Source organism: Sylvia atricapilla, chromosome 11 (genome assembly GCF_009819655.1).
Source record: "Sylvia atricapilla isolate bSylAtr1 chromosome 11, bSylAtr1.pri, whole genome shotgun sequence".
NCBI classification, from domain to species: Eukaryota; Metazoa; Chordata; class Aves; order Passeriformes; family Sylviidae; genus Sylvia; species Sylvia atricapilla.
This window is the reverse complement of record NC_089150.1, coordinates 17,487,328-17,499,696: the sequence shown is the minus strand read 5'-3', so window position 1 is coordinate 17,499,696 and position 12,369 is coordinate 17,487,328. Positions and strand designations below refer to the sequence as shown.

The window sequence follows — 12,369 nt, the reverse complement described above, 5'->3', positions numbered from 1 at the left end:
GGGAGGGCTGGAAGGAAAGGAGGCGGCTGCAGGAATAGCCGGGCTGCAGAGGGCCAGGGTTTGCAGGGACAGGAGGGGACAGCAGGGAGGGCAGAGATTGCAGGGACAGGAGGGGACAGCAGGGCCAGGCGATGCAGAGCCCGTGCTGCACAGCAGGAACGGCCACTTCCCACTTCCCAAGGAAATCCACCGCCGAGCTCTGCCTGTGAAAATCTTCCACAGAGAAACTCGCTTTGCCTGATTCCTCCTGCGCTCGGGGGGACGGGATCTGATGCATCCCTGTAAATACTTGCACAAAGTGAACAGATCAAAGCAGGCTCCTGCGTTCATATCTCCTGTAATTCGTGACTTTCAGTTCTGACTGCCAAGATGCATTGAAAGGGATGAAACCATCTCTCTTATTTCATCGGAGTGCCCAATAACCCAAAGCCACTAAAATCACTGAGAGAAGCTTTTCACCATTTTCAGAAGGTACTGCAATAATCTTCAGCTGAATTATTAATGGTTACTTGTAAGCCATTATCGTGGAAAGATCTCTATTAGTCACCAATTTACAGTGTTATTTTCAAAACCATCCAACTTAGGGATGCACAAATCCCACTGACAAGCCAACAAGACCTAAATTTCCATTTGGCCTCCATTCCTCTCCTTTTTTAAAAATCCTGCCGTTAATAAATTCAACCTTCTAACTGCATTATCTACAACTTATTTGACAATCAGGCCAGAAATGTTACTTGACAAGAACACAACCCTTGGTGCTAAGTCTACAGATTCTCTTCCTTGGACCAGATGAAATTTTAACTATGGGGCATTCAATTCTAGGAAGGTTCTTCCACCTGACATACAAAGGTTCTCAGAAAGGTGTCCACAAGAAGAACAGCAAAACACCTGATATTTTCATGTACAGAAGAGACATGGCTGGTTGTGTACATGTAGAACATACCACGCTTCACTTCTACGTAAGTAAAAGGCTTTATTGCTCTTATTGAATAACATCACCAATTTTCTCATTGAAAAACATCACATACTATCTCTTGCACACGCATACAGAGCCTTGCACTTACAGCAGCATTTTCCATCCAACATTCCTAGCAGCTTTACACAGGTAGTGATTCATTAACCCTTGAAGCAGGTAGGTTACATGCACACTGTAACAGCTCAATTATAAACCTGAAGCAGCAGCCCACAAGAATAAGCAATGTGTGAAGGCACAAAATGTCCCCTAACAAAGCAGGTAGCAACACACAATTTGCTCTCCCACTACCCTCACACACCTGCATTTTTTAGTCTTTCCTCGAGGAGGAAATGTGGGATATCATGGAGCTGGAGCTGTGCTAATGGGATAAAGGTATGCACATGGAAGCATTACTAAAGCTACAGCTGTATTTTATTCTGATTAATGGGAAAGCGTTGGCTGGGATCTTAAGGGCAGCAATACATTTCAATTAAGCATTATCACAAGTCAAGAGAACTCACCAGCAACACACTGAAAGATGTGAAGGAAGCACAAAAAACAAATGGAATTCAGGGCAGCAACTTTGTCAAACTCAGTCAAATTATTTGTAACATCTCTTAAAGAGAGCATCAAGGAATTCAGGAAAACTGACAATTACCAATGAAGAGTGTCTAAAATAGTGCAAGAGATTACCTCAGCGCAGGGGGAATGTAGGAAACACTGGAAGAGACTGTTACACCCAGAATCTTTAAAGGCTTTGAGTATCAGAAGAGATTGTACAAAAGGTGAAACAAGAACATTTAACAAAGAACAAGAATTAGACCTGCACAAATGGCTCAGTTCTGATCCAGATGAGCCAACACACAAAAGGATCAACACCTAATGAAGGACATAAAAAAGCAATAGGAAAAGGATCTATAAATACAACAGAAGTAAGCGGGAGAAAAAGATGAGCAGAGGTTCTAGTATTTAATGGGAAAGGAGAGAAAATAACAGATGGCAAAGAGAAAGCTGAAGCATTCAGTACTTTCTTCATATTCTTTTATGTCCCCATCTAAAGGATAATGAAAAGCAAAAATGTTTCTAAAGTGATTTTCACGGGGAAGACAGGACTAGAGGCCTGAAGAAAAGAAAGAATAGGCTAAAAAGTATCAAAAGAAGCCAGACTAACTCAGTCTGCTGGAGAATGATGAAGTTCACCGCAGAGTACTTAAAGAATTACCTAAAGCCATCCCCAAACATTAGATATTATATTCAATGATGCACACAGGGAGAGTAGAGTTCCCAAAGGACAGTGGAGGGGCAAAACACAGTGTGCAGCTTCAAAAGGAGAAGTAAGGTTAAGTGGAGAAAACTGCAAACAAAACCACCTCCCTTTTATACCACAGAGGACACTGAAACAAGTTAAATCACCATATAGGTACCTCAAGGATTAAGTGCTTGAAAATAATCAGAATGTCAAAGCAATGAAATTTCCTTTTTGACAGGAAATTTCCTCTTTGATATGGTAACTGGGCCACTACAGAAAGAAACCCCAGTAACAGGCAGTTTAGGCTGGCTACAGTAAGGCTTTCTGTAATTGGCCAATGGGATATTTTCAGGGAGTGGAAGGACTGATATGAAATTGCAGTTTAGGAGGTGTCTTTAAAAAAATCAAAAAACCAAACAACCACCCAAATTTAAAGTGATTACTGAAACTCGCTCTCAAAGGAATGCATCTCACGACTCACTGTACACATCAGAAAATGCCAGGAGAGAAAAATGTTTGTGAAGTAAACAAGTAGGGTTCATGTCACCTCCAGCCCACAAGCAAACAAGATCAAAATTCAAAGTAAAACTTAAAGCATTGAAGAACATGTTGAAAAGTAAAGTGTAAGCAGAACAAGTGCAAATCTAGGCATCAAGAAAAACACTAAACAGAGATCAGCTGAGTTTTGGCAGAAGGGATCTAAAAGCCATTGTTGACTATAAGTGAAAAATAGTATAATGATGTTTTTAAAAAGGCATATTTCATGTCAGGATGTCTAACAGGACTGCTACTCAGACAGTAACCTTTCCATTTTTCTCCACTCTCCAGAAACTTGCAGAACATGAGTGGGGAGAAAAAAATCAGATGAAATTTCACAGTGAAGGCAACTCTGTCTCATCATCCTGTTTAACTGGGGAGCAATAAATGTCAGCAGTGCCAAGGGGAAATATGAGGGGAGCACTGCTGGGTCACACAAAAAGCAGTGTAACAGTGTATCTTTGGCAGGAACACACCCATTAACACCAACTTTCACAGGCCATAATGGCATTTTCCTGTTCCTTCTGCTCTCCAATCCTTTAGCACTTGACAGGGAACCACCAGGACTGCTGTATAGAGCACATTAATTTTTCAGAGTATTTAACCTTTCAAGAAGAATCATTCTACATCTTCCAGATTGATTCTTGTGGCATTTTCTAGCTTAACTGAAAAATGGGCCCAGTTTCTGTCAGGGCTTTTGGACACTTTCTGTAATTAAGAAAAACACAGTATTGTGGAATAGATCTCTTCCAGGTAAAATTTTGACATTTTATCTTCAAGTAGTTACTTTCTACTGTTTATAGGCCAAAACTCTTGCCAGCCTTCTATTTTTACTTTGCAAAAACTGATTTAAAGTTTGTAAAATACTTCACACATTAGAAAAATGCTGGTGAACATGCAGACTTTGTAGACTAATGCAATGCATTAATACTGCATTTGAACCTAAGACCACAAGTTCAGTGCAGCAAAGCAGTTGTAAATACACCTAATAATGCCTCCAATTAGTTATAAATAATGAAATTTTGTCTCAAAACTTCCATTTTGCTTTTCCTGTAACTGCAGACCAGCACCTCAAAATGCACACATCCATTTCCTCTGACGGCAAAGAGTGTAACTCTTAATTCTTCAAGAGTAATTACTTTAAGCTTCAGAAATTGCAAAGACATCTGACGACTGAAAAGAATATTTTTCTGCTCAATTATCATAAATCTCCTCATTCAGACTTCTACTTTGAAATATTCTGAAATGCCTATTGGAATACTTTCTAGGAATCCATCAACCTATTGGAAGTTTTCAGTATGGGTTACGGAGGACATTCCCTGAAAACAAAACTCCTATTATTTCTTAAACAGTATTAATCTCTTTAAAAATAACAACAAAAAGGCTTAAAATACCAAGAAATTACCTGAGTCACAAAAAAATGGGATGCTGGATCATCTAAAATATGGCCCTATTCTGTCTGCTGTGCTGAATGCAGTCACACCTTGAGGATGGAAGATTTCCCATCAGTGGGAATAACTTCCCCTAATGAAGAATGGCTATTCAATAAGCAGGACAGAATATACAGGATCAGCAAATACTTTCAAGGTGATTTTTCCTGCCCAGGAAAGCTATCCAGAGACTTGGAATCTCCTGCTTATAATGAGATAACAGAAGGAATGTGCTGGGAATTTCGTTTACTGATAAACCATCAAGAAAAATCCTTTTCACCAGAAAACTCCTGAATCCTAAAGCATTTCATGAAGAGATGCATCTGGAGTGGACAGCAGCTGCAGAATCTCTGAGCAATCTTCATCCCTGATGGATGCCTTTAGAGCAGGCATAATTTTCATAAGTTCAATACAAGTTATTTGAGCCTAGTTAATAAATAAATCAGGCTAAAGACGATTCCCCAAACAGTGTGGAATTAATGATTTATCTATCTTAGAAATAGAAACGCTGGATGGAGACAGCTGCATTATTCTGGCTTCGCAGTGCACAAAAGGTTTCCAAAACTTGAAACATGTATCCAAGGTCACTCTGCTGTGGAGTGTGAGAGGGAAATGTGATTCAGTCTTGCAGCTCCAAATCTCGATATTCTCCAAGGAATATCAATCCTCGATGGACATGCCAGCCCTTGTGAGTTTCTGTGTTTACATACAATGTGCACATAGCCCCACTGCTACATGCAGGCAGCACCCATGGGATTAGGCAGGGCTGGTTCTGAAAAACCCCACTGCTGGGACTTTTGAAAGGCATCCCACCAGGCAGGTGGTGTGCAAGCAGAGGTATTATGGCAACTGGACAACCCCACACACAGCCCCACTGTTGCTGCTGTCTCACAGACGTTCAGCTCTTGCACCACGACGTTGCCTTCCCAAGCCTTTGGCACTCCAAATGTGGCCACCTCAGGAAGCTGAGCAATTCCTGGGATGTGAATAGGGATAGGAGCGATGGAGAGACTGTAAAACCCAGCAGCAGTGTAAGCTTTCAGATCAGAGGAGAGAAAGGCTGGGAGCAGGTAAATAAGCGTCCACAAGAGAATTGAGGCTCTGAGGGCACTGACCTGAGCAGGCTTTTCAGAAATGCCTTTTCTGCACAATTAAAGGTGTGCAGTGAACCCTCCAGAACACACTTCCTACTGCACTAATTAAAGATGTAGCAACCTCTGCCTCCTAGAAATATTTAAAGCTTTTTTTGGTTTACATTCCAGTGCATGGAGGGCATCCCTGCAGTGCACCAGTTATTTTATTTAGATGTTACAAAATATTCAAGAATTCTGAGTGTAACTTTCAAAATAGGTGAAGACATGACTTTTTACATAACGACCCTTAGGTACAAGCCCATGCTGATGGATTTAGGGTCAGCAGCAACATGAGAGTTACATATCCCTTAGGAAATGCTGGCTTAGATCACAGAGATGTCAAAAATTGGTCACACCCATAAAATGGAAGCCTGAAGTATTTCACTACTAAATAACTCCTTTTATGAAGATGAAACTTTTTTCAAAGTAGGCTTGCCAATAAATAAGCTGTTCTGATTTAATTGATAATTCTGTAGCATGAATATACTGAGACCAACCTGGATGCCAGCCACTGTGACACTCATTGTTGTCACCTCTGTCATCCTATTACAAGCAAATATTTCTTGTTCATTCTCACTTTTCCTTTCCCAAATATTTTGTATTTTTCTTTTCAGATAATTAAAACTATTTATTCTTTTGCATTTGCCATTTCTATTCATAAAATAATCTGCATTTCTGTTTATCTTACTTTCTACAATTTTTTTTCAAAGGACCACTAAAGTTCCACTCTGAACTTTTCAAATTGCAACCATTTACTGGACAATGTACATTAAATGTAAAGCTGTTTGGAAACAGAATTCTTATGTCTGACGCACACATTCCAATGATAAACTTCATTAGAAGTTTGAACTTTGTTCAGATGTTTCTTTTAAAAGATTGCAGCAGCCACACAATTTTGTTTAAATGTAAACATTCACTCTGTTCCGAATTATCTCCTCTGCTATAATCTCCCATTAGACTGCCACTAAAGCAATCACTTATCTCTTGTACAATTATTCTGGTTTTTCCTCATGGTCAATGCAGATGACTTTTTCCCAACTGCAGTCCTGACCTATTCTTAAGCTACAATGCAAGTTTTAGGGAGTTTTGAGTATCAGAATTTTCTTTTTAACCTCACTTGCTGTACTTGAGGCTGCCTACAATAACCAGAATATGCAGGGGTTTTTATGTAGATGAGCTCCAAGCACTTAGAGGATTATCAATATTCAGACAAACAGCCCAACCTTCCAATAATATCACTGAAGAGGTAAACGACCTGAGGTGTTTTATTCTTGGATAACCGAGGATAAGGAGCCAGACAAATGTACCAGGTTTGACTCAGCCAGCTCCAAAAAGGCAGCAAACACTGTCAGAGGTGCCTGATACATGCCATGGGACACAGTGGAGACTCACAGCCCTCTGAAACAGTGCTAAAGGCCAGGAGAGGAGCCCTGAGGCATCTCCACCAAACACCTTTTTGGGGAAACGAAATGAAACCCAACCCACTTGTAGGAGAAGGGAATACAGGTGACCTTGCCCCTGATAAGTAAGAGCTGTGTTAATTACCCAATACAGCCTTGCCCCTGATGAGTCCCAGATGTATCCAGTACGGATGAGTGAGATAAAAGAGGGGTGAGCTGGGGAGGAGGGGATTATCAGGGAGGAGGAACGTTGAGCAGAGTGAAGGAGAGAATCATGAAGCAGGATCCTGAGGCAAGAGAATGGCTGCTGTGAGTCTGGGTCTGCAGTCAGAGCCTGTTGTTGGAACCCACAGTCAGTTTAGCCGGGGAAAAGCCTGCAGTCAGAGGCTACAGCAGGAGTTTGCTGCAGCCAGAGTCAGTGAATAGCTAGAGCTAAGATCACTAAGCTGTGAAGAGGAATAAACCAGGTCCCTTTTTATGCTGTATTTAACAAGAAGGCTGTGTATCTGCTCACTTTTGCTCTCTGATAAGAGGGTTGCTAAAACACCCACTGGCTATGATAGTCCTCCTCCCAACCAAACCCATTGAGGGGACAGCACCACAGGACACCAAATAAATATTCCTGTTATCTCCCCATGGAGCTTTTCAAAACCAATAAAAACGTGCTTAGCATAATCAGGAAATAGACAACTGAATGGTTAAAAGATATGATTGGGATAGAGAGACATGCCAGACATTTGGATCAATATGACGTTCAATAGCCTGGATAATCAAAAGGTTGTGGTCCTGGATTTACAGCATTTGAGCAAAGGACAGTGCTGGTAATGGTATCAAATAGGAATTCAAGGTAACAGAATACTCTGCATTCATTCCATTAAGTGTTAAAGTGACTATGTTAATATTGACACTAAACTGAACATTTATTCCATATTCTTTTGCTTTAGGGAGAGCTTGCAGCAATGTTCACTTTGGAAATGGAGCTTAACATCAGATGCTGAAGTCACTGCAGAGAATACTGAGCTGGTTTCTTAGCAAGCTATCACAGACAAGCCACTTTTCCACAGAAAAATCTTGAAAATGCTGAATCCTGTTTGAGTCAGCACATAAAAATTAGTCATGCATAGGCGAGGGGACAGGATCAGAAACAAAGTGCTGCTGAGAACGTGACAGTGTGCGTGCAGACCTGCTCAGAGGAGTTACTGCTTACGTAACTCAGGGGTTCCAAGCCACACACAGTATTCCTTAAAAGATCCCCTTTTACTGTCTGGGAGTTGAGTTACAACGCTATCAACTTTCACACTGTTTAAAAACTCACATTTTAGCTTATTTGGGGAGCAGCTAAGTCCTACCCTACAGCATTGCTTTCAGCCTGCCTATCTTCCCAGCACCTTATCTTGGTACCCATGCTTCTCAAATAGCACTTTACTACAAAATATGCTTTAATTAAAAAGTGAGGAAAGTAATAGTATAATCAGGTTGGTGTAACGCGATAAAACTGCACAGTTAAGAGGGGAAAAAAGACCACAAGCAAAAAGAAACAGCAAGAAATACACAGGAAGAAATAGACTTTCGGACAGTTTAATTCAGCAAACGAGAGGTTTTCGCTGCTTAAAATACAGGAGGCCTTTCAAAGATATAGAAGAGAAGAGAGAGCCCCTCCTTTCAGGTCTCCAGTGGAGTCTCCAAGATTTCAGGAGAAGAAGGCATTATGTTCAGTGACGGTAGGAAAGCACACCTTGACGGCATCCATCCATGCAAGGTGGTGGCGGCCGGGACTACAGCGGCCACCTCAGCCAGCATCCAGGGCCACCCGGGCGGGCTGCTGCACTGCGTGACCCGGGCAAAGTTACCTCCCGCCGCACTCTCCTCGGGCTTGGAGGCGCTCGAAACGCTCCGCTGGAGTACTGCGAGGCTTTGGAAACTACCGCTTGTGAACCACTTCCATCCCCCCGTGGAAAAGAAGGAACAAGCCAAGCCCCAGCCCGGCCGCGGCAGAGCTGAGCGGCACCGCAGGAGCGGGGCGAGCGCCGGGGACACGGCGGACGGCGCTCCCGGGAAGGCTTCTCCTTCCACGAGCCCCGCCGAGGGAGCAGGGCTGCGGGCAACAGCCTCCTTACGACTGTCTCCAATTAACGTTTCCAGGAGGAGCGTCACCTCCTGGAAGCCGGAGCCGCCGGGGCTCCCGCCGAGCGCGGTGCCGCGGGCGCAGAGCCTCGGGCGGGCAGCGCGGGGCTCCCCGCCGCCTCCCAGCCCCCGGCCGGGGCAGAGCGGGGCCACCGCCGCCCCCCGACCCCTTCCTGCCTACGAGAGCCCTCCGGCCTGACATCGGGGGCTGTCCGCAGCCGCTGCCGCCGGTCCCGCCCGCCCCGCGGAGCCGCCTCCATCCCCGGCCCCGAGCGCATCCTCCGGCCGCATCCCGCTGCCCCCGGCACGGCGCCGGGCTGGGCTCGGCCCCGGCAGCGCTGCCGGCCCCCGCCGCCCCCCTCAAGGTCACCGCGGCGCGGGGCAGCCCGGCGGGGGCCGCTGCCGCTCCTACCTGAGCCGGCGAGCGGAGCGCAGCCGCCGGGAGCGCGGAGCCGCCGCTGTCCCCTCAGCGCCCGCGGGCTCGGGCCGCGCACGGCGCCTCCTCCTGCGCCGGGGCCGCTGCGCGGGGAGGCGGCGGCTCCGCCAGACCTAGCGGGGAAGCCCTGAGGGGGGGCGGGCAGCGCCTCTCCCCTCCCCGCGAGGTGCCGAGCCCAGCGTCCCCGGGCGGGGCTGGGGCTCCCCTCAGCGGGCTCCGCTCCGCTCGGCCCCGCGGAGCGCCCGGGGGATGCGCGGCTGCCCACAACCCCGCGGCGCTCCGCACGGTGAGGGCGGCGCTGGGGCACCTCGGCCGCGGCCGTGCGGCACCCAGTGTTTAACACCACCACCTTTCTTCGGCCGTGTTTGGTGTTTGGTTTGGTTTTGTGTTTGTTTGTTTGGGGGGTTTTTTGTGTGTGGTGTTTTTTTTTGGTTGGGTTTTTTTTTGTGTATTTTTTTTGTTTGTTGGTTGGTTTTTTTGTTGTTGTTGTGTTTTGGGTTTTTTTGTTGTTGTTGTTGTTTGTTTTTTTTTTGGTTTTGGAGATTTTAGGGGTTTTGTTTTGTTGGTTTTTTTGTGGGGTTTTCTGTGGGGTTTTTTTTGGGGGGATGTTCTCTTAATATTCGCCAGTTTTCTGCTAGAATTCTGTAAAAAATCTCAAGGGGGAAGCCTTGATGCGGATTCTGAGAGATAGAGGGCCCCACCCTGGGATACAGCACTTAGGGAAGGACAAAAAATGGAATGATGATATACAGGTAATAATGTGCATTGCACAGACTGAGCAACGGCATTCCAGATTTAGAAAATCAGCAATAACCCCCCACCCCGTGACTTAGATTTGAAGACACTACTTTACTTTTATTCTCAAAGAGGATGGCATCTTTGAAATGTTGCCAGAGTAGTTAATGCCGGGTATTTAACCACAAGGTATAGTTTTACACATAGGCTTAAGTTAGATTTCACAGCACAATCTCTTCACCCTGAGAGTTAAAACCAGTTACCAAATGTCACCGAAGCTGAATGGAGACAGGGGCTTTTGAAGAGCCAAAAAGTATATTTGGTAGGTGGGGGGTTGTGTGGTGTGAAGGATGCACACACATCACACAACTCCTGTAGACAGCTACAGCAAACAACACCAGCGCTTCACTTGGAAAACTGGAAGTATTCCACCACTTTTTATACGTGAATAGCAGCACTGCCCAGCCCTGGTTGTTCGACAGATGATACACTGTTAATTATATTCTGATTACTATCTTGGCTTCTTCCTTAACAGCATTTAAATTCCAGTTTTAACCTTATCTTAGCAGGGACTAAAGGAAAAAGTAGGACAGCCAACATGAAAGTACAAATCCCTCCACCTCTCTTAAAACTATTTCTAACTTATCAAAACCCAGGAGAAGATGTGACAGTGTATTTGTAGAGCTTTCAGACAAGCTTGTTAACAAAATCCAGACTTGTAGGTCTCACCAAGTTCAGTTACCAGCTTTGGAAGGAAATCAGAAACCTGTAAGAATTCTGCAACTATCTAGATTGGTTTTCTCATTTGCTCTTAAACCACATGCTTACTGTCAAGTTAGAGTGAACAAGGGTGCCTTCCTCAGCTACACTTCCCTGGGTCATGAGGAAGATCAAACCAACTGAGAAAAACTAATCAAGAATAGCAGCATTTTTTGTTTTGACAATGCTTAGAAAGATGGCAGAGAAAGCCTGAATGAAATGTTTACAAAAATAATCATGCAAACATTAGGTAAACGTGGTGCTATTTTCAGCTTGTGCTTATTAATCATTTACAGCAGATGATTGGAGTGCCATTTGAAAAACATTAGATGTGCATCCTTACTTGCTGCCTGCAAATTCATTTAACTGGTAATTCTGTGCTGCACAAAAAAAAAATGTTACATCCTCCAGACTGTTTTCACAGAAATCTTGAATTCCACACACAGTTACACCTGTTAAATACCCAGAGCTCAGGGTTTAAATCTCACACAGAAGGACAGCCTCAATCATGTGTTTCCCCACATCAGAACATCCTCAGTGGGTCAGGAACTGTAGCTGGAATTAATAACACCACAGCAGCACAAACAAATTATTGCTTTCCTTGCTTCCTCTCCATCTTCAGATGTTTAGCCCCTACAACTGATTTTGTCAATCACATTGAAATAGCAGAAGTGTCTGGCTGTTTATCACTTGTGATAAGCAATGAATGACAGAGCAGATTTCTTCATTTCAACATCTTCTGCCTAGGAAAATCTCTCCCCAGTCAGACGGTGAAGTAGAATTTCATACATTTCTACCAACTTTAGAAGCTGTCCCCATATTTTTGTAGAGTACATGACAGGGGTCTCAGCACATCTTTTCTGTTACTACAGCATTTCCAGGAACTCAGCCTCTTGCATACAGGTTTTAAAAATATTTAAAAGTGTGATGTTAACAGTAACAACATCAACTAATGACTAAATGTAACACTTCTTATTATGTGTTAGAGATTAGGACTGTTTATGCTATATTTTCCCCTAAATTCATTGCACTTCCTCTCACCTAAGGTGATGTTTAGAGATTCCTTTAAATTCTTCCTCATTTTTTGGTTAAGTGAGGTTAATTCTGGGGAGTATGTACATAGTGGGGGGCATGCACTTTACCAAAAGAATGTAAAGGAACAGAGATCATGTAATGACTGAACTCTGGCATTATGCTTCCTTCAAATTGGAATAACCCAATAGTGACTTATCCTTCTCACACAGTTCTTCTCAGGTTTTAGCTCCACACAGTTTTCACAACCGGGAGCTTAATTCCACACTAACTACACAGGAGAGGATTTTCAAGGAAATTTCAGAAAAAAAGTGATAATGTATGCCAGTTCAGCAACTCAGACTTTGGCAGTATTATGTTAGAATGGAACAGCTATTTGTATTTCAGCCTCCTTCAGGAAATTTCTAAGAACAGATGTTTTGTGTGTGAAAGGACACAACCATGATGTCTGGATGTCACATGTACACATCTTCCATTTCATGAGCCCTTATGCACTTGGAGAGTTTATCTCTGAACCGCTGTTGGTGCCAAGCGGCCACACTGAGAATGAAAGTGAATAATACTTAATCTGCCAAAAAT

At 43.9% G+C, this 12,369-nt stretch overlaps 1 protein-coding gene across 1 annotated transcript in view; it reads right to left on the bottom strand.

Annotated features, from left to right (window-relative positions):
- Positions 1–9,308, bottom strand: part of ATP2B2 (ATPase plasma membrane Ca2+ transporting 2) — a 393,079-nt gene extending 383,771 nt beyond the window's left edge. Inside the window, exon 1 of the mRNA XM_066326916.1 lies at positions 9,241–9,308. The gene's annotated coding sequence lies outside the window, so the exon portion shown is untranslated. The remainder of the gene's footprint in view (positions 1–9,240) is intronic.
- Between the last annotated feature and the right edge of the window lie 3,061 nt (positions 9,309–12,369).